Raw genomic sequence first — 22,549 nt, forward strand, 5'->3', positions numbered from 1 at the left:
CGGAGCATGGTCTTGGTGATGTGTGTCGATGGCTGACAGGGAGTAAGCTCAGCTTGAATTATAATAAGACAAATTTCATGACATTTTCCCCAACCATAGCAGATCAACCAAGAACTAAATTTTTGTCGATTCATTCATCATCTTGCCTAAAAATTGGATCATGCAGTTGTGTGAAGATAAACAAGGCTAGAGAGGTCAAATACTTGGGGATAATTGTAGACGAAAATTTAAAATGGAATGAACACATAATTTATCTAACATCTAAAATTCGAAAACTATTCTTTAAATTCAGTCAATTAAGACAGATATTAAACAGAAAATTGATTATTTTATTATATGAGTCATTGGTTGAATCGGTTCTGGGATATGGCATTGTCGTTTGGGGCGGTTTGTATGATTCAAATTTGAAGACTTTGTCAACATGTCAGAATCGAATATTGAAAATTTTATCGTTCAAACCTTCTAGATATCCAACTCTAGAACTTTATGAAGAACTTAACATTCTAAATATTAGAAATCTCTATATACTATCAAGCTTGAATTTTGTGCCAAAGATTAATGATTCCTTTGTAGCTGTATCTCACGATCATAGTACTAGAGCTAATATGAATGAGTGTATGCGTATACCCAAGATCAGAAGCTCATTTTGTGGTAGATTTGTTACTTACTTTTTACCAAAAATCTATAACGAGCTTCCAGGCTATTTGAAGAAGTTGGTGATGAAAGGAAAAAGTCGAAAATCCATAAAATCCTTCATTGGAGAAAATAAAGTTAAATTCCTGCATCTGTTTTCTAATTGTTGAACTTCTATCTATGTGAATATAATTTACTTGTTTGACCCCCAAACCATCTATCTTCTGTGCTCCTGCAACCCATTATGCCCGATTGCGTATACATATTTTTTTTGTGATGAGGGTGATTAAGGCACACAAGTTTTAACTTAGGCCAAATCGCTCTTCTTAGCTATAATAATGTTTTGTAATTGATTTTTTTTGGGATGAATAAATTTATTATTAAATTTATTATAAACTAGAGAACATCTACTAAATTTTGATTTTTGTTCAAGGACTATTAATTTTGGAATAACCATATTTAAATCTTCAAGCACAACACTTTGAGGTAAGGGAGATTGTGATGAAACAAATGATTTTAGATTATCCAAACAATGTGATGTCAAATCCTCTTCACAGTTGGAACCTACAGAATGGGAGGACATAAAGTTATTCAAAGTAAGGCATTTGAAAGAGGACATAAACTGGCCAATATTTGGATTAGTGTTCCCTACACCATGCCCTCGGATATAACTGAAAAAAAATTTCGAGGCAATCTTGATTGAAAGCACCAGTCAAGATATACTTGAAATTTTTTTTCAGTTAACAATCTCCTCTTATGGTAAACGAAAGCTTTTGAAGTCAAAATAAATTTTTTTATGGTAGGTACCACCACATTTTTCTTTTTGTCGTCGTAAAAATACATTTTTTCAAAAATTTTTTCTGATTTTTCCCGAAAGATTTCATGTTCTGATTTAATCGTTATTGGTTCCTTCAAAAACTCACCCTGTGTATTTCTAATCTTCGATACATTGAGAGAATCGAATAATTTATCCAAAAATAAAATGAATTCGGCAGTGTCTGCTACTTCGGAAGGTAGACTGCATTTGTCTATAATATCTGAAACGAAAAAAAAAATAGTTTCAGTATCTAAGTATATATAAAACCGCTTGCACATATACGTCAAACTTTAAACGTAAAATCACAGCCCAAACGGGACCATCTAGAGCAAAAATGACAAGAATAAGACCCCCCTCAAAATCGTCTGAAGATCCCGGGAAAAATCCCAAACCTTCGATTCTCCTCGCGGTTTTCGAGTATACGGGGTGTTTCGGATCATTTTGACATTTCAAGTCCCATATTTCTGTGGTATCTGTGGACAATTTGACTGTCAGTGTCATGTTAATAATAAATATTCCATTTCGATATATGAAAGTTCTTGAAAAAGTTTGCAGTTTCCAAAATTGTTATTCTTTAAATAAATGCCGACAGATAAAATGCAAAGTCTTCGGCGAATCGAAAATTCGATAGATATTTGTCAAAATTTGGAAATGAACATTGATATCATCGAATGCATTTTCAGTTCAGGTTCGTTTGAAGGGTTTGTATAATTATTGATTCCATTGGATGAATGTTACTTTATTTCAGGAATTTTTCGTTTATTTTCCACAAACTATAAAACTACATTCTCTTTCGTGAGAATTTGAATCTATTGCGACAGAAGATGGAACTACAAAAGAGAACAGAAGCTTCATCTGATCATGTATTAAACAGATAGAAAAAAGGAGTTTTTCTATCTGTTTAATAGATAATTCACAATTGGCTTTATTACTGGAAAAAGAGCCAAGTTAGTCAGATGACATTCAAAAATTTCCATGTGTTTTTTGAATATCTAAAATATACACTTTTACGACTGAAGAGTGCAAAAATATAAGTGACCTATCAGTTTTTGAAGAATTTGAGTGCAGTGCTGTTGAATTTATAATGAAGAAATCAAATCGTTGTGAAATCTTTCATACGAATAATTTCAACCATATATACCCTGTTATATTATCATAATATTATTTGTCGTTCAACTGAAACCTTGGAAATTAAGAGACTCTCAAACTTATAACCCGATTTCTCAAAAAGGTTCTACCTAGATATTAAATTTGCTTATGAGGTAACATAAGCCATGGGTATTCGAAAGGCAAGTCTATTCATTCTGTCTCTTTTCAGGTTGTTCATTTATAGCTATACTATATACATATATAAAATCAGTTCGAATTTTTCACTTGAATTACTAGTCAAAATGTTACAACAGAAATAAAATTTGAAGGATCATTCAGTATATGAAGAATTTTGACATGGCAGTTACTTTCGAAATTGGTATAAATTTTCCAGCAATTCAATGTAGGTATAAAATACTTTAAAAGGTAACTATTTATTAATACCTGCCATGTCATGAATGAATGATTAAACTTTTATAAAAATGTATATACCTATTATTACAACTCTCTTTTGTTGAATCAAATTTCAATTAAGTTTTCAAAGGAGTTTTCATATGTTTACAATTAGACATGTTGAATTATTGCAATACATACTTGAAGAATATAAACAATTACTATACTACCTTTTTCATAATTTCTAGTGATATTCATCCCTAAACATTTTTAGCTTTCCCTAAATTCTTTATGATAAAATTATCACTTAAATTTTCTATCAGATATATTCATTCAGAATTAACATTTGTTAAAACAAAAAAGTCATCCAAGTACAATGCAACAACAGTTAGCAAGTTATTTTTTGATTTTATGTAAATACAATGCTCAATTGTTGATCTTTTTCAACTAATATCTGTCAAAATTTCATTTACTATATATATTGCCCTGTTCAATTTACTTCTGAGTAAAACCCAGAGCTACAAGCTTGCTCTATAACGTAACGAACCATCACGATTAAGCTTGAATTCAGCTGTCCTCCACTGAATCAGAATTATCTAGTGAAATTTCTATATCATCCCTTATCTATAGTAACTACATCGCGACTGGTATTAATGAAATTGTTACCTGTATCCCTTTGATCATTCACCAGAACCCACAAAAATCATTTTTGTCCATATATCTTCAAGAAATATTTTCAGATTCTAAAAACGCCTTAGTTCTTCAGGAATGTCCAATTGGTCTTTCAATATTATAAATTATGGAAAATAACCTACTATTAACCAAATTTTTAGATTTCAAAAGGTGTCCTTGCCTGTATTCTAAATATATACACCCTATATAATTGTTGATCGAATATTGTATTTCTTAATAAATTATGAAATAGAAGTATAATTTGTTGCTCAACTGAAAAAAGTATTGATGAACCTCGGAAATGAGGGACTTCTTATAACCTGATTTCTTAAAGAATATATGATATTATTACGATTGTTTGTAAGGCAACATTAGCCATGGGTTTTTGAAAGGTAGATCTATTCATTCTGCCCCTTTTCAGTTTATTATAGCTATACTGAATATTCCTAAAACAAAATTTCACTGTAGGTCTTTTCATAGATCTTATCGAATGATTATGTAAATTCAATATTTGTCAAAACTGAAAATAAACATTGAATGCAGTTTCTTTTTCAGGTAGTATTTCTATTGACTGATAATAACTCTCACATTTTGATTATGCATTTTTCCCAAACTTTTTAAAAAAGAAAGAAATTGCCATTTCTAGAGAAATGAGAATTTCAAATTTCAAAATGTCTAATTACTACTTTAAATATATGCACCCTATATAATTGTTGATCAAATATTATGTATTTCTTTATAAATTAGTTAATAATTTGAAGCTTTAATCTCAATTTTCAGACTTGAATTGGTCCAACATCTCTAGATACTTCTAATTGATATTCGACAAATAAATATCCTGTATAATTATCCATCCAAACGAAAATAATCCATCTTCTGAAAAGAAAAACAATGTTTACTATATAGAATTAATTTTAATAATGATTCAAAAGTGATGAAATTTTGCAGACTTACTTATTTTGGGTCTTAGATCACAAATCCTCTGTCATAAATTCCTCAATCCAGCTAGTTTTTTTTTTTTAATTGTGAAATTGGCTTAATGAAGGTGAGGTTATCCACATTAATAGCTAGTTTTCTTGTATTTTATTAACTGATTCTCGTTAGAAATGATTAATTAATCACAATTCAAGCTTTCTCTGAAATAAAAATGCCTTTTTTTCGTCAAAATCGATGGTTTTATCGATTGTTTATATATGGCGGCGGCCATCATGTTTAATACGTAACGTGTGTCAGATGCATAGACCTAATATTAGGTCTAATAATCTAATAATCTGCAACGTTGCCTGTATGCCAGATCTTCTTGATGGGATCGGTTTTTTACTTGGTGGAAATTCATATTAATAGATTGTTTGAGATTATGACGTATTATAAAACTGTATGGAAACTCATAATTTTCGCACAGCTATTCGAGCAGAAAATTCGGCAATTATTTCCGTGATGAATAAATGGTAGTTCATATGGTGTTATTCCGGTTTTTTCGATATTGGCATCGGATTCAGTTTAGTCCTCCTGAACATATACAGGGACATTGATGTTGACGACGAAGCTGTGATTACAATGTTTTCAAGGGTTCACAGACCAAATTAGATTTTGTGTTATACTTGCCAATTGTCTTCTTTTTTTTCTTATGAAACAATAGATTTACTATTTTTTTTTTAAATTTCTACCTGAATGGCTAAAATCGTGATAAGTAAATAAATATATTATAATATAACAAATACATAAGCGCACAAATTTTTTTACCGAAATTTGAGGCTTTATTGTAAAACACTGGTTATACATTTATGATTAGAAATATTGCCCATCGCTGATCACTATACTTTCTCACATCTTTCGGGCAGCGTAAAAATTGAAAAAACTGGTCATCTTTTGAAGCGATCCACGAATCGATCCAAGTTTTTAATTCTTCATAATAGTCAGCTGGTCAGCCAGGCTGTGTGCTATTGATCGAAACAAGTGATAGTCCGAGGGAGCAACGTCTGGAGAATACGTCGGGTGAGGTAGGAATTCCCATTTCAACTTTTTCAAGTATATCTTGACTTTCGCAACATGGAGTCGAGCATTGTCATGCAGTAAAACCAATTCATCTACTCTCTCGTCGTATTGCGGCGGTTTGTCTCTCAATTGATTGCGTTCGATAACGATCGCCTGTGACCGTTTCAGTCGGTTTTAACAACTCATAATACACTACGCCGAGCTGGTCCCACCAAATACTGAGCATGACCTTAGAACCGAGAATATTCGGTTTAGCCGTCGACGTGGAAGCATGGCCGGGATATCCACATGATTTTATGTGCTTGGGATTATCGTAATGAACCCGTTTTTCGTCTCCAGTCCCAATCCGATGCAGAAATTCCTTCCGTCTTTGCCTCGAAAGCAGCTGTTCACAAACAAACAAAGTCCGTTCAAACACCTCCCGGCTTCAACTCGTACGACACCCACTTTTCTTGTTTCTGAATCATTCCTATGACTTTCAGGCGTTTTGAAATGGCTTGTAGTCCTAATGATCCTGTCAACTATTGTTGCGTTTGAAATGAGTCTTGATCAAGTATTGCCTCCAATTCTGCATCTTCAAAAACCTTCTCTCTTCCACCGCGATGCTGGTCTTCGACATCAAAATCACCATTCTTGAAGCGTTGAAACCACTCTCGGCACGTTCTTTCACTAATAGCGGCCTCACCATAGGTATTTGAGAGCATTCGATGAGCCTCAGCCGCAGATTTATTCATATTTCAGTAGAAAATTAAAACCTCCCTCAAATGACGAGAATTTGGCTCGTAAGCTGACATGGTTAATCGTGAATAACTTTATGATGCAGACACAAATCGACTAACATGTCGATGGCGTTATGTTCACAAATAACTAAACTTATTGTATGACATCTACGATATATTCATTTCGACTACCACTTACCGTTACAGCCAGCTATTGCAAAACGGCAGGACCAAAGTTGTACGCCTAAATCTAAAATTTCGGAATATGACATTGTTCAGCTAAAATATTTTCGAAGTTCAGGCGCTTCCGGTTATATAAGAATTAAAAAATTTTTTTTCAAAACAAACTTTTTTTTCATTTTATATGTCTCAGATATTATCGAGATTTCCATTCTCAATTACTCTTTGCTGAAATTATTGTGTTAGTCCTCATACTTTTCAAAATATCAAGGAAAAACCGTAAAAAAGAGAGAATTTCCTTAGTCACAATTACCTGAATTATTTTTACTGTGAATATCCTATGCCTATTTCAATTCACTTTCTCAAACTAAAATGATGTTGGAACATCGTGCATATCTTGAATTTGAGAAATATCATCACAGGGTGTTTCAAATATTGTGCCAAAAATTGTGAACAAACTTTGATCATAACTTTCGATTTTCAAATTAGAACCCTATTTTTTTGTGATTTCGCTGGATTCTACGGTAAAAAATAAGGGTAGTGTCCAAACATGATTATGCTCTCAAATTCAATAATTCAAGATTTTATGAATTTATGTTATACGTAGGGTCAATTTTATTCGATCTGTTTCCAGACAGACTAGCAATAATACTCTATGACCATAGAAATTCAAATATCTAATTACTTTACATGTGACAGGTATTTTCATTATCAAAGCTTCACTAATTTGATTTCACGAATTGAATTTCCGATATTCAAATGACAAAATTCTGGATATACTTTTCTCTAATTAAGTGGCAAATCAGTTCTTTCCGGCACATTTTGTGGAACAAAATAGACTGGAACGGATTTATCTATTATTTGTCAAATTTGTGATACAGAAAACTGTTCTGCCAACCAACATTTTTCAATGCAAAAATCACTAATAGATATTTATGGAAATTTCCGTCAATTTCAATAAAAAGGCAGTGAATTCGGGAACATAATGTTTAAAACTCGTACAGAAGGCTCATTCTACCACTCGGTCATTTTGAACTCTTGGAAGAATATCAATAAGTTCTGCACTTGTATTATAAATATCTAATTCCATATTCACGATGAATGGAATAGAATTATTGGTAGAACTCATCAAATTTTAAATCAGAAATTTCCTCATCTTCTTGAAAGGATGTTGCATACTTCATGAATATCCATTATACTGGATGGAGTACCTACCTAGAAGAAAAAAACCTCTACCTACCAAATGAAATAAAATCATGCAGGACTCCTGTGTGCCAATTCTATTCATATGAAAAAGCGGTAGAATACATTTTATGAATTCAGGAAAAAATCAGCGTGGTGATGAAAAGGGAGTAACAGAAAGTTTGAAACATCCTTCCGAATTATCTTCTCGTCAATTGGTGGTAAATGTGGATATTTCTGATTGAATGCTCGACAAGTTCTCGAAACAATTCTGTTGCATTCACCGTAGATATAGAATAGATCCAGAATTTCATTATTTGAATAACGGGGATTCATATCGTCAAATTATAATCTACTAGATTCAATAATGAGTACACCTGTCACTTTGAAATAATTGAATATTTGAAACGCACTCTAGAAACAGATTGAATGAAATTGACCCTACGTATAACATAAATTCATAAAATCTCGAATAACTCTTGAATTATTGAATTTGAGAGCACAATCATGTTTGAACACTACCCTTATTTTTTACCGTAGAATTCAACGAAATCACAAAAAAATAGGGTTCAGATTTGAAAATCGAAAGTTATGAACAAATTTTGTTCACAATTATTGGCACAATATTTGAAACACCCTGTGATGATATTTTTCAAATTCAAGATATGCACGATATTCCAACATCATTCTAGTTTGTGAAAGTGAATTGAGTATACCTACGCATAGGATATTCACAGTGAAAATAATTCACGTGATACTGACTATGGAAATTCTCTCTTTTTTAAGGTTTTTTCTTAATATTTTGAAAACTATGAGAACTAACGCAATAATTTTAGCAGAGAGTAATTGAGAATGGAAATCTTGATAATATCTGAGACATAAAATGAAAAAAAATGTTTTTTTCGAAGAATTTTTTTTTATTCTTGTATAACCGGAAGTGCCAGAACTTCTAAAATATTTTAGCTGAATAGGGCATCATGAACAATGTCATATTCTGAATTTTCAGATTTCAAATCGGCCCCGTTCTCCAGAAACGTCTAATAGGCCTTCGAACATGAAACAACCTCTATAAATATTCATATAAATATCTAAATATAAATATTTTTGAGAGGTTAAGCTTGATATCGGTGTAATCTGGGATTTGGTACCATAGAAAAACTCGAAACCCTTAACGGCGAACCCCCTCAAAATTTAAGGCTAGGACCGCCCTTGATTTGTCGTCATGGAAAGTTATTTGCATCAAATATTTTCATGTGAGCAAGGGCGAAACGGTATGTTCTAGGAAAGAAGTCATATAGAATTCTACCCTAGAATCAGCATAGTATACCGAGTGAATCGTCTAAAATCAGCTTACGATACAAGGTTTCCAAAAAAAACTCTTATTTTCTAGAGGGATACCCAGTGAAGGATCTACCGGCATAGTGACGGGGTCCAAGGGGCGGAGCCCCTTCGGCGAGCAGAGCGAGTCATTTCAAAATAAAGATGGATCGTGATTAATAAGTCAAGTAGAAATTTAAAGAATAAGTCATCATACAAGTAGTTCTTCTTTTTTGCAACTCAACCCATTCAGAATTTCTTTTCATTAAACTTCCTACAGTGTTGCTGAACACCTGTGTGCACAGCTTTACCTTCATTTTATTAATTTTTTCAGGCAGAACATGTGAATCAGTCAATTTGGCACATATCTTCGTTGATGGGTCAGATATGTCCAAAGCATAAAATTGTATGATATGGCTCCATTTTGCTTTTTTTGGGACATCCTCTAATAAAAAATGTGCGTCTTTTGTCAAGAGATTGTTCCTCAAACCTTTAATGAGGTGAGGAGTATCAAATAAAGGAACAATCTGTTTGTTGTCCACAAAAAAACCAAAATGGTCATGATTCACAAGTTTCTGTCTTCCTTCCTGAAGCAGCATTTGCACTGCCTTTGTATTGGTGGTGCCCTGATCACAAATTGTGATCACAACATCCAACCCAATGTTTTGTAATTCTTTTATGAGTGATTTTATTAGCGATATCAATTTATAAGAATTAATGGCTCATCTGCTGAATGTGAATGCCAAAGGTTGTTTATAAGACTTGTACAAACCTTTAATGAAAAAAACATTCGCAATGATCGGCTATAACAGCCTTTTTTCATCTCCATAGTCCTCGAAGCCAACAATTTCGTCTTTATAAGGACTATAGGAGATGAAAGTTGGTACACTCATTTCATCAAATATGAGTGCACAAACTCTTTCTTTTGCATTCATCTTATAAACCACCTATTTAAGGTGTTCCATAATATGAGCATTTACACCAGGTTTAAATTCTAGCATTAGCAATAATCTCCTCAACGTAGCACCTGTTGGTAATGCAAACATTTTACTCAACAGGCGATATCCTTTGGTAGATGATTTATATAATGCTAAAGCTAGAATTTTTTCATCAATTGAGAATCTCCTTGCATTTAATTGCCGCCTCGATTCCTTATTTGACTGACAAAAAATCCAAGCTTACCTGGTTGACAGAGGTAGCCAATTTTCCAAATAATTTACTCTCCATAAATTTTTTTGCCTCGTTCATCCTAGTCTTGAATTTATTGGAGACCATGTTATATCTGCGTTTGGATTTTTTTGAAAGATTAAACAAAATCATTTCTCGTTGAGACAAGTTATATTTGGAAACTCTTAGTTGCCTCTACAATGATTTTCACGACCTAAAAAAAAAGATGATTATTTCAACTGGAATAATAATAATGAAAAATTGTATTCAATGACAATTGCAATCAATTTGTATGGAACATTGACGCATGAGGATAATCTTATATTATACAATTAGTAACTTTACAAGAGAAATTAAAAGGTACTTACTTTCAATAACAGGCATCTCCTCATTATTTACAACTGGACAAGTTCTCTGGAATTCCTCTATTTCCATAGGCTCATTCGAATCTAGAAAATAAAAATATCAATGAATTTATCTTTAATTTCAGAAATACAATTAAATCGTGACTCACCTTCATGTATAGGTTTTTGGGCATGATCAATTCAATAGAGTCTTCCTGCATTTCTGGATCAGTGCATACAGTACCTACAAAAAATCAAATGTTCATCAGAATTCAAAAACTAACAAACTAGAAACATACTACATCCTTTGACTATTACTGAAATATATAGGTACTAACAAATGAATTTCTACGGCGTACGAGAATTGTACTTACTTGTACAACTTCAACGGCCAACGTCTCGTTTCAGCTTCTAGGTTGAAATAATATTGCAAGCAGTGTTGCCGAAAGTGTAAACTCAAGATCGGTATAAATGACTGCGCGAAATCGGTGTATTTGGGGGGGGGAAATCGGTGTAAGGAAGATTTTACCAAGAATATCAATTTATTAAAATAAAGTATAAACAAAAGAACATATAATTAACTGATAATAAATTTTCTTGTAACCAAAAATAATTGAGTGAAGAAATTAATAAAATATAAAATTTTCATTAAAAAATAAAAACATATAAATTTTCCCCACAATTAAAAATTCATGAGTTTGCCCGCCCATACCAATATGATTTTGACATAGTTGAGGTCATTTCTTGACCAATGTCAAAATCAAAACAGTTGATCCTGTTGTTTTTATCAATCTTTTTGAGTGCAACAAACCGGTATAGTATATCCAAAGTCACTTGGAGGAAGCCTGAATATTTCAATTATACAAGGGTTGTCTAAGTTTTCAGAAATTCTTTTGGAATTTATGAAAATTTTGCTATCAATACTCTCAAATAAACCCCGGTATTTAGCAGATCGTCTTGGAAACAAGAATGTCCCGATTTGATTGATCTTATTGGCTGAATATTTCCCCTCGTATTCCCCTTTCCACTTTGAGAGCGTTTTTGGTTACACTTATTGGCTGCATCTGTCCCTTCTTAATTACTTTCCAATAATTCGCATAGACCAGTGTGGTCCATAGGGGTATTATTGAAATGCATTTTTACGTAGTTTTAGTTCGTTGTGTGACTGATGCTTTTATTTATTCATTTATTCATTTATTTATATCCCAACAGACCACAAAGGTCTCATTACAAGGATAAAAAGGTAACATAAAAAAAATAACCATACATAATAAATCATAAGAAGGTATAAGTTACATGCCAACACTGAACCTTACCATATAATACAATATAATTTAATTTAATGGGGTTGAATCACACAGAGAGTTGTATGAGGTATCGCATAACTGATGTGCGAAAAGTACTCTGCGACATTGTCCAATCAAGATCTATCATGGAATTGAGTTCATTTGCTAATCGTAACATGGCCACAAGCGGAGATCTAGTAGTGAACATACGAGGAACATTGAACACAGGGAAAGATCGAATTTTTCTTGGGGGTACGTTGAATCCTACAAGTGATAATATTTCCGGTGAGTTTATCTTGTTATTGATCAATTTATGCAAAAAAGTTAACACCGCGAGAGTTCGTCTGTTTTCTAGCGATAATAATTCAAATTCATTTCTTAGTTGATATGTTCTTACAGTTTTATAGTCAGCTGGTTTGTTATACTTCTTGAAATAAATGTATCTTAAAAATTTGTTTTGTATTTTTTCCAACTGAACCAATTTACTGTGATATTCAGCAAACCATATCTGTGTACCAAATTCTAGTTTGGGTCGAATTAAACTATAGTAGAGAATTTTCAGAGAATTTATGTTTTTGAAGCTTGCAGATTGCCTGATTATGAACCCTAGTAACCGGTTAGCTGACCTTAGTATAATCGTGAAATGGTGAGAAAAAGAAAAGTTGTTATCATATGTGATACCGAGGTCTTTCACTTTATCACAACGCGTCAAAATTTCGTCGCCGATCATATATTCAAACAAAACTGGATTTTTTATTCTAGCAATAGTCAGTGTCAAACACTTTTTAACGTTGAAATGTAGTTTATTTGTGAGACTCCATTCATAAACCCTGTTTATATCCTCTTGAAGCTTTATACAATCACGTACTGTATGTATTTCTTTGAATATTTTTAAATCGTCCGCAAATAGTAGACATTCCGATGACTTCAGCACAGACGGCAGATCGTTAATAAAAATCAAAAATAGTAGAGGTCCCAGATTTGAGCCTTGGGGAACACCAGAATTGGCTTCAAACTTTCCTGAAGTATTTCCGTTATATTTCACCTTTGAATATCTGTTTTCTAAATAACTTTTCATAGTTTTGAGTAAGTTACCCGACAGACCAAACCTGTTTAATTTCAACAGCAATACGTCATGGTCTACTTTGTCAAACGCTTTACGAAAATCAGTATAAACTGTGTCTAATTGGGATTTGTTTTCCAAAGTTTCGTACACATAATTTCCGAAAATGAATAAGTTTGTACTTATTGATTTATTTGCGATGAAGCCATGCTGTTGGGATACAAAGTACTTCTCAACATATCCGTATAAACTGCAATAAATTATTTGTTCAAATAACTTGGCTGGTGCGCACATTATGGATATAGGTCTATAATTGGTTATGTCCATTTTATCACCTGATTTAAATATTGGTGTCACTATAGAAGTCTTCCAGAGCGAAGGAAAAGTACCCGATGAAATAATAAGATTAAAAATGTGAAGCAAGGGCTCCCTCAACCATTCGCCACACCCCTTCAACAAATATGGTGGTATACCATCCTCCCCTGAAGCTTTTTTAGGTTTTAGTTTCTTTAACGCGCTGTTGTAATCTATGACTGAAATTTCATTCAATATTAAAGTTTCATTACATCCATCATTCTTTTCACATTCAAAACTCAGATCATACGATGCCTTTGCTGATGAGTATACCGAAGAAAAAAAATTTGCGAACTCATTTAATGATTTTGACTATGATGTTTGGCACAAATCTACGGTTTATGTAAAAAAAGATGAATATTTCGCAATCAAATCTATTCCTTCATTTACTTTCAAAGTCAGAATTGATATATTATCGGTTCTAAAGAAAATAATTTCGCATCCTAATAAATATCTTCATTCCACTGAAGGAAGAATTGATTAAAATGAGATTAACCAACAAAATTTTCATTACATTTTCTGATTTTTAGCAATGTTATTACTGGTTTGAGAAATCATGAAGAATAGGTATATATGATGTTGAGGCTCTTATACGTCAAATTAGCAGCTACGTAGCCAGATCGAAAATTCAATCAAGTATTTCAAAGAAAATAGAAATATTTCATCATTCCCTGCCATCAGTCGGGACAGTTTTAATTATATGTTACATATATCTTTGAATATTTATTCTGATTCTGAATACGAAAGAGTTATCGAGGAAGAACTAAGGAAATACTACAATTTCTAACTGAGTGAAGTAGTCTATGACTTCCGGAAAACATAGAAACTAATATTGAAATTTAGATAACTAAATTTGACATTTCATGAATTGTCATTAATTATTCGTAATTGAAAATTTTATTGGTTTATGGATTTTCAACCATATTAACGAATAATTTATTACAATTCATGAAATTTCGACTTTTTAGTTTCTTTTTATGTTTTCTGGAAGTCATAGACTACTCCATTCAATGAGAAATTGGAGTTTTCCTTAGTTCAAGTTTTTCCTCGATATTTCTTTAAGTATAGGATTTGCTTGAGACCCCTCTCTTTTCAGACCTACGTAAAATTGACTGAATGAATTAAAAATATAGGTTTTTTGGAAAAGACTTTTCATAAGATATCTATAGGAATCTCTTCAACTTATGAACCGTTGAGCTCATACTTAAGTATTGCCATATTGCTGAAATTATCATCGACCAAGCTATCTGATAATGCAATTATATACTGGGTGTGCCGTTTGAAATAAGAAAGTAGTTCTCTGTTTCCGGTATAAAAAGGAATTGTATAAATTTTCAGCACAAAATTATTATTAGTTTTCCATAGACGTCTAATAGGCCATCGCGGTGAATCACCCTGTACATCATTATCATTTAGCCTTCTGCTTCCACTGAGGGACATAAATTTCGCCTTACATAACGAAGAAATAAAATTCAATTCGGCAACGTAGCTGCTAATTTGACGTAGAAGGATGTCATTCAAGGATCTCAAGGTCATGCACCTATTCTACCCTAGTTTGTCTTATCTTCAGAGAGAACATTTCCGAATTCATCTCAAACACTTTCGTGCTCTCATAATTCTATGCAACGATCAGTTCATCATCGTTGATAACATTCCTTGATAGTATATTACAGGTCGAGAATGAAGAATAATCAAATTATAAGACCGTAGAATGACGAAGTATCATTTTTTATGTAACAGCAAAAGTTACTCACGTCACAAATTTTCTGAAAGAATCGACATCTGAGTCCCATACATATCTACGCAAAAATATTATTTTCAACTCAAGGGTTTGAAAATTGTGCGCCTATGGTTTATGACTGTTTTGCAATTATCTCTGGCCAAGCGTTTTTATAGACTAGTTCAAGTGACTTTGGATATACTATAATTGTTTCGGTTGACAGTCTGTTGCGTTGAATCGTTTTCATATGGTTAATGGCAGAAAATATTCTTTCCATGTTTGCCGATGAATGGGATAATGTGAAAATATCCAACACGAATTCAGTTACAGTGGGAAAAGTGGGAGTGTCATCACCATTCTTAATATGAGCCACTTCTTCCCAAAATAATAACGAATCGTCAGGAAACTCTTTAATTATTTTCTTATTCCGCAGGGTTCTCCATTCTGTATCACACTTTTGGAAATCTGTGTCGCCTATTAAATCGGGAAACAATCTGCACACTGGAATTACAGAGGCAGTTTTGCCTTCCTTAACATTCCTTGCTTCGAAAATATTCAAGTCATTAATAATATTGTTTTTTAATGGGAATCTTTGAATTATTTGTTGACAGGCCTCTAGATAGAAATCCAAGCACCTGACTTTAAAAAATTTAATATTTTCTTCACTGAGTTGTTCGTTGCCACTGAGAAGAGAATTGTTAACAGCGGCACCATAATAAATATCATCAATTTCTAAAAAATTTTGTGGGTTTTTGAAATCTACGTTTTCTATTTGTGTAGGTATTTATCAGGCACTTCCTTCCAAAAAACAATCAAAAGTTGTTTTTAAGATTTGAATGATATTTGTATATAAGAGATGAATTTTGGGATGCTCTTGCAATTTGCAAGAGCAAACCAAACGTAAACAAATGACTAACAGCGGTTCCAAGCGACCGAGATCAGAACTAAAACTAAATTTCGGGTGGGAGAAGGCGAGTGTTCTATCTATTTTGTTTTGTTAGTGTTCTTTTTATTTTGTTTTTTTGTTGTTAAGTTTGGATCTGTATTTTCCATGAAATCATGTTATGCTATGACATGTCGTTTCTTGAGTAATAAAAAATATAATGAAATGAATGATAAATGAAGATGTTGAAAAAAGATAAGGCTTAAGCGTTATTCCATTTCCAACTTGATAATGTAACTGGTACAACCCAGAGAGTGTTACAAATTTCATGAAAAAAACAAGCTATAATGGCTACACTCGGTATTTGTGGAAGAGAGGATTGTATGCGTATACGATTCAAATACTATGAAAATGAACTACCTTTCAAAAAAAAGTCAAAATCGCACAAACAATTTTGACGAAAATTTATCTCAAACTTTTGCCTAATTTTTAGTGGTGCGTTAATTTATTGGCAAAGGGTATATTGTTCAATTTTATAATCAATTCAATTCAATTTATTCATCAATAGGTATAAATATACATCAGACAAAAACTTCACTTGCAGAAATATACAGCCTAAGCAAGCTTGTATGCTGTCATTATCTGCTTCTACAACTGATGAACATTCTCCCCAGTTATACAAAAAATTAATACATTTGTTGAAAGAGAAACAACAAAAATGTAGAATACCAATTGAAAGGCATAACAAGCCAAAGAAATGCAAAAAAAAAACACAAAACAAAAAATTATGCCGATAGGATGGCTTCGAATCTATCCGAATTAACAATCACATAAATTCGGAGATGATATCGAAAATTTTACTTTTTACATTGGTTGTTGAATTAAGTTCTTGGTAGAGGAGGTTATTACATTTTTTTTATCAAACTCCAAGGCATTTAAGTATAACATCAAATCATCACAATTTGTTCGTATACTACGTATATTAAAATGTACCATATTCATATTCGATAGACATATCGAATTCAATCTCCTTTCTAGCATCATCAACACTAAAATATTTGTTTTCTGTGTCATCCAATTCTGATTCGAAGCAATCCATCATACAACCACAATAGCAAAAAAATAGTAAAAATATAGTAAAAAAAAATTCCACAATCAAACTCTACAACAATTGTAGGCAGTATGTATACAGTGAAACTACCCCGATAAGCATATAAGAACTTAACCTATATAGAAATCACATACATCATACAACATAATAATAGGTACAATTCAATTCAATCATTATCAACTCATTTAAACTAAGGAATCTACGTCCTGTTTATCATTAACTGAAATTACACCTTTTTCAGTTCTAACCTTAATTATACCATCAACAGTCCACACATTCTTGGGAATTTTCGCTAGGGCATACTTGAATATATCGATTCTTTTTCTGGTTAGATCTTCTTTTACAAAGACCTTCGATCCCACAAAAAGTTTTCTTGATGAGTAAAATTCACTACGATATGATTCATCTAAAAATTTGACAATAATCGGACGTGTTTTGTTTTTAACTCATTTTCCTAAACGGTAGCAGGATTTTATAAATCGCGCATCAATGTTTACTATTATATCTTGACACATGGCTATAAGTTTCTTCTTCAGATCCGAATTATCAGATTCCGGAATTCCAAAAACAATAACATTGTTTCTTTTACTTTCCTGTTGTAAATGTTCCAAATTAGACTCGGTCTTGTGAAGCCTTGATTTTAGTTCTTCCAAATTTCGATCGGTAGAAGGAAACTCATCATCTTGCAATCGAAAATTCAGCCGTTCAAACTCCTCCTCCATTCTGTCCTTAATCTCGAGCATTATATCCTCAGTAATGGTATCTAAATAGCAATCCAGTACGGCCACTACTGTCTCTTTAACGATTCCTTTCAATTCTTCTATATTTCCTCTAGTTAAACCCATTTTTGAAGATTTCTATCGATTATTATTCGAATGCGGAAAACTAGTTATCGGAGGAATGAAATACAATCTAATCGCGACGACACATGCAAATGTGTCATTTGAATTCATTCGAATACCGAACAACCGGTGGTGAAAAGAGTAAGCATCCACATCGACTTCAAATAGTGGCACAAACTGAATTATTCAGATCTATTGAAACCACCTTCGGGATAGATTTAATAAAAGAATACTTCTATTTCGCATCCTTTAGAAATATTCGCAAGTAATCTCCGCAGTGTAAATCCTGGAACGGCGCTCTTTTCAAGCCCGCTGATCCTGGAAGATTCTCTTAGGGTTCGAATCAATGAGCCGACTTGATATACGATGGACCTTTAATGGTATCTTGGCTTTCTCCCCCTTGTTCGAAGAATTCTAAAGGTCTTTGATGCGGACGCTATTTTTATTAAATGCCAAATTTTCAGCTAATAAATCTGTGTCATCTTCTCCTCGACTTTTCAGAAATTAGTATAGCGTTGCACAATGAATTTTCATGGATAATTTATAATAATGAAATCGAAAGGATGCAGCTAAGAACAGAAAATTGTTAATGATTACAACAATCCAACAAAAGTTTAAAACTTTAAGGAATGAAAATTTCAAAAGAAAGTGGGTTACAATGGTAGAATTATTGGCATAATCGGATTTGAGAATTAATTCGTCATCAATGAGTGAACATTCGAAAATTACAGACATCGTGACGAAATGAGTGATGTGTTCAGGGAACGAATGCTCGAGAAGAGGTAATTAACAAAATGAAAAAATTTTGCCAGTATAGAATAATAATAATGACAAAAAAAAATGCAGGAATACATGATTTTCCAATGTGAAACCTTGAAATGAAAAAGTGTCAATAAGAAAAGAAGACAATCAAAGAATCAATAAATGTTATACATGATACTCCAAAAATTCCACAACTGGATATGGTTCAATTTCTAATTATAACTAAGAAGAACGTAAAAATATGCTTCTTTGTCCTTCTGTCTCAAAGTCCTTTACTTACTTTCGATAATATCGAAAATACAGAGTGTTTCATCATGAACCGGACAAACATAATATACAGGGTGATTCACCGCGATGGCCTATTAGACGTTTATGGAAAACTAATCATAATTTTTAGCTGGAAATTTCCATATTGGGGTTTGAGACAATGATCTTTCTCTCTAAAATATTTGCAGATCTCTACTACTTTTTTCAAATGGCACACCCAGTATATTATTGCATCATAACATAGCTTTTTTGATGACAATTTCAGCAATAAAACCTTGGAAAAAAAATTAACGGTTCATGAATTAATGGAATTCTAATGAAAAAAACTGACTGTTTGCATTTTAGATCAGAAATGTACAGGGTGTTTATAAGAAGATCATCATCAACTTGGACCACTCAAATTCATCAAAACTCATGATTTTCAAACTAGAACCTCATTATTTATTATTTCCGTCGATTCAACGTAAAAAAATAATGAAGGTTACCTGAGCGAACCACATAGCTGAAATGAACATTTCAAGAAATATCGAGGAAAAACTCAAAATGAGGAAAAACCGCAATTTCTAACTGTGTGGAGTAGTCTGTGAATAAATGGAAAGAAACTGAAATTCGATGTTTGTATACTTAAATTTCACTTTTCATGAATCATAACTAATTTTCTGTTGGGATTGTTGAGAAATTCATAAATCGATACAATTTTTAATTACGAATAATTTAATACAATTATTAAAATGTCAAATTCAGTTATCCGAACATAGAATTTTAGAATGTTCCTATAGCGGTTTGTCCTCATTTTAAGTTCTTCCTCGATAACCCTTTAAGTATTCGTTTCAGGTATGAGGTTTGCTTAAGTGACTCCATTTTTTCATACATAAAATTGACTGAAATAATAAAAAATATAGGTTCTAATTTTAAAATCTTGAATTTTGATGAATTTATGATCTTCTGGTAAACACCATGTACATTTTTCCTCCAAACTTCAAATACCCTTTGCGGAATCGAAATAGACAAAGGTTTTTTCGGAAAAAATATCAAAAAAGCCATCTTATGAGGCAATAATATACTGGGTGTGCCATTTGAAATAAGGAAGTAGTAGTCTGTTTCCGGTATAAACGGAAATTGTTGAGATCTGAAAATATTTTAGGGAAACATATCATTGTCTCAAACCCCAACATGTAAATTTTCAGCACAAAATTGTGATCAGTTTTCCATAAACTCCTAATTGGCATTTGCGGTGAATCACTACTGTATACAGGGACGGCGCGAGCAATTTTGGCGCCTGAAGCAAAGAATTTTTTTGCGCCCCTGCTATAACAAAATAACCTCCTTCATCCATAACGCCGGCCCTGCCTGTATACTGATGACACCGGGAGAATCATTTCTGCCTAATGAATGACATATACCTTGTTTTCGAAGCATATGCGAGATACGGAGTGTTCAACGTCAGTTCTGAGCAATATTTTGAATGAGGTCAGTTATGGATCTGCTCTTATCAGAAGAAGGTAGGTAAGTACATATTGACTGAAAAACAATTAATTCCTCAGAAAACTACAGGGCGACTTTTCAAATTCATTGAAATTCTGAGAATATCATCAAAACCAGACTCATCGACAAAATTTATTTGAAACTTGGGAATATTGGCATGTTATTGACAAATGCTGAGATCGAGTCAGAGACCTTTTATAATAATATTCTAGGACCGGAATGCATAAATTTTTCAATTTCAACAATTAAAACATGACAATTATGATGATAACGAGTGTTAAAGCTGAATTTATTCCCTTTCTGAACAGCGAAATTATTATTCGAAGCGTTATTTTCAACCTTAACACTTTATATGAGGAATAATGAGTCCGGTCCTGGGATATGGAAATAATTTATATCTATCTGAATCGATCTCAGCACACCAAACTTAAACTTTTGTGAGTGTTGTAAAATTTCATTATTCTCGAACCATTCCAAAGGTTCATTTTTGAGAATAATAAACCAAAACGTACTCGATCCAGTAACTTATTACTTCTTCTCGTTCTATCTATTTTCCGATGGAAAAAGGGGCATGCGAGAATAATGAGAGGATCATTAGGCCGTCGTTATAAATCGAAGATTTAGGTGCCACTCGATTCATTACGTTGCAGAAATCGTGCGGAAATAGGCTGAAAAGAAATAATTGGACGTTCTGCACTTTTCCACTGGATGAACTTACAGTTGCCATAGGAACATTTCCCGCTCGAAATTGGTGTTTGTTTATCATTAAAAATTCAGATGTATAAAGGAACCCGTGAGTTTTTGAATAATCGAGCTTGATTAAAAATTTCCGCTCACAAACGTTCTGGGTTTCTTCTCTCGATGAATCATCAAAAAACCGTTGCTGGATGAAGTAGATTGAAATTGAATAATTCAGTGAAGTTTTTTCTTTCTGGATTTGCAAGTCTGTGTGTGTTCGAATTCAGTTAGTTTTGTTTATGTTTGGAGTAAAGCCTGTTGAACAATAAAACGAATTTTTTCTTTAATCAATTCCTAGGTAAACATAGAGGAAGAAATCTTAGATTCTGTGATATTTATTGAACTCAAATAAATATTGATTTTTGGCTTCATTTTATATGGAAACTAGCTGACCCGACAAACCTCGTACCGCCCTATAATCAAGAAATGTCTGTTACCTTTTCATCTGAATTAAGTTAATTTCTTTATTATGTTCGAGCAACACAATGCAGGGGCTTCATTTTTAAACTTAAATGCCTTCAATATTGACAAATAACGTTCATTGGTCCAATAGCAACGATATGCAGTGTACTGTAGTCAATTTCTTTGTTATAATTAAATGCAGCTCTATAGGGGTTAAACGCAACACTTCTATTTTGTTGGTTCCGGTTCCATCGATTCCGTTCAACTTCATTCCGCGTTTCTCGTTGCTCATCAGTTTGACTTGCTTTTGTATTTCTTTGACTTGCAGCATTACGGGTTCTGCGACTTAAGTTTATACGTCTAATTGCCGGCATCTTTAGAAACAAAATTCAACAGAAAATAAAAAAAGGAACTTGAAATTATAAACTCTGAATAAGAATTTATCGTACTACAATTATAATATTTGATTGCCATCTTGCAACCTTATTTCGGATCTGTGGATAGATTGAAAACGATAAAAATCGGGATTTAAAAATAGGGGTTGGTCGTATAAGAGTGAAAATTGAGAGAGATATGAAATTTTTTATTCTGTCATGACAAATTAAAAATAATTCTTACCAAAAAAATTGAAGTTTATAATTAACAAATAAAAAAAAGAGTTAATCGTAGAGGGATGAAAAATTGAGAGTATAATCAGATTTTTTTTTTAAGTCGACAGAATGAAAAAAAAATTTTTGCCAAAAAATTAAAGTTTATAATTCACAAAAAAAAATAGGGGTTGATCGTAGAGGGGTGAAAATGGAGAGTAATATGAGATTTTTCATTTAAAGTCATGATAGAATAAAAAAAAATTTCTGCCAAAAAATTAAAGCTTATAATTAACAAATAAAAAATAAGGGTTGAACGTAGAGGGGTGAAAAATTGAGAGTCTTATGAGATTTTCCATTATAAGTCATGACAAAATAAAAAAAAATTCTTGCAAAAAAAATAAAACTTTTTAATTACCAAATAAAAAATAAGGGTTTATCGTAGAGGGGTGAAAATTTAGGGTTGCATGTATTTTTGTATGATGTATCATAAAAAAATGAAAACAAAAAATTTTGTCTGAAAAATAAAAAAAAAAAATTA

General features: G+C 32.5%; 1 long non-coding RNA gene across 2 annotated transcripts; it reads right to left on the reverse strand.

The window, feature by feature from the left end:
- Positions 1 to 1,029: 1,029 nt before the first annotated feature.
- Positions 1,030 to 11,055, reverse strand: LOC123685344. 2 transcript variants are annotated; one of them, XR_006748283.1, is made up of 5 exons: positions 10,883 to 11,055; positions 10,679 to 10,752; positions 10,533 to 10,613; positions 10,180 to 10,378; positions 1,030 to 1,670 (listed from the first exon to the last, which is right to left on the reverse strand). It is a non-coding gene; the product is annotated as an uncharacterized LOC123685344 (long non-coding RNA). The 2 variants fall into 2 exon arrangements; XR_006748284.1 differs by having other exon boundaries at positions 10,808 to 10,883.
- Positions 11,056 to 22,549: the final 11,494 nt, after the last annotated feature.

This window comes from Harmonia axyridis, chromosome 1 (assembly GCF_914767665.1).
Source record: "Harmonia axyridis chromosome 1, icHarAxyr1.1, whole genome shotgun sequence".
In the NCBI taxonomy this organism is placed as follows: domain Eukaryota; kingdom Metazoa; phylum Arthropoda; class Insecta; order Coleoptera; family Coccinellidae; genus Harmonia; species Harmonia axyridis.